At 62.2% G+C, this 939-nt stretch overlaps 1 protein-coding gene across 1 annotated transcript in view; it reads right to left on the minus strand.

The window, feature by feature from the left end:
- The window catches only part of BBX (BBX, HMG-box containing), a 239,842-nt gene extending 239,398 nt beyond the window's left edge, over positions 1-444 (minus strand). Inside the window, exon 1 of the mRNA XM_019525787.1 lies at positions 316-444. The gene's annotated coding sequence lies outside the window, so the exon portion shown is untranslated. The remainder of the gene's footprint in view (positions 1-315) is intronic.
- Between the last annotated feature and the right edge of the window lie 495 nt (positions 445-939).

Raw genomic sequence — 939 nt, forward strand, 5'->3', positions numbered from 1 at the left:
CCACACATTGCATTGCAGCTCACTCCCCGCACCCCGATCCGCTCTCCCGGCCTCTCCCAGGCAGGAAAGCGGGAGCCCCCCGGAAAGCAGAGCCGCTGCCCCCCCCCCGCCCCCAGCCAAACTTTGCCACGGCAAACGCGGCGGGGCGGGGGGCGAGTGCGAGGCTCCGGTGGCAGCAGGACGCGGGGAGCCCCGTGCCTTCCTGCCCGGGCTTCCCTGCTGCTGGGGGAGTGCAGCGCTGCCGAGTGAGTGGGAGCAAAGTGTGCGCAGAGGGGAGCCCTGCGAGCCCAGATGGCCCCAGCAAGGGGCACTTACCTCTCCGTGTGCCTGCGTGTGTGGGGAGGGGACGATGAGTGGCCGGGCAGTGCTTCTCTCTGGGGGCAAGTGGCGAGAGAGCCGGCGCGAGAGCAGTCCGTGCTCACTGTACCCTGCTCCACATACAGTACATGCAAGCCGGAGAGCCCTGAAAACATTCATTTTTGATAGAAGGCAGCCTGCCATTGGCTCCGGGACTGAGAGACAGCTCGGCCAGCCATACAGCTGGCCCGTTACACCCAAAGACGGGCGCTCGTGCACACACACGCACGCACACACACACTCCTATGCAGACACCCACACGCACAAAGATCATCACGGCTCTTCTAACAGTGTTTCAGGACCTGTAGGCAGCCGAGCAGGGAGCAGGGCACTCAGCATGGCAGCCCGGCACTACTTCCAGTGCTTGAAACTGGTGTCCATTGGCTGACTGGGCAGGGTTGTGGTAATAAACGACAACTCCACTGGATACCCAACTGGGGGGTTGTTGCTGCCACTGGCTAGTGCCCCATGAAAGAGCAGTGCTTTGTGTTATGATTTCCTAGTAAACAAGTAGCGGAGGCAGAAATGCAGTTCTTTGCTGCTGGTTTTGCTCTTGGGAGGAGGAGGGGGAGGCGGGGGGAA

This window comes from Gavialis gangeticus, unplaced genomic scaffold (assembly GCF_001723915.1).
Source record: "Gavialis gangeticus isolate Ggan-Ray unplaced genomic scaffold, GavGan_comp1, whole genome shotgun sequence".
NCBI lineage: Eukaryota > Metazoa > Chordata > Crocodylia > Gavialidae > Gavialis > Gavialis gangeticus.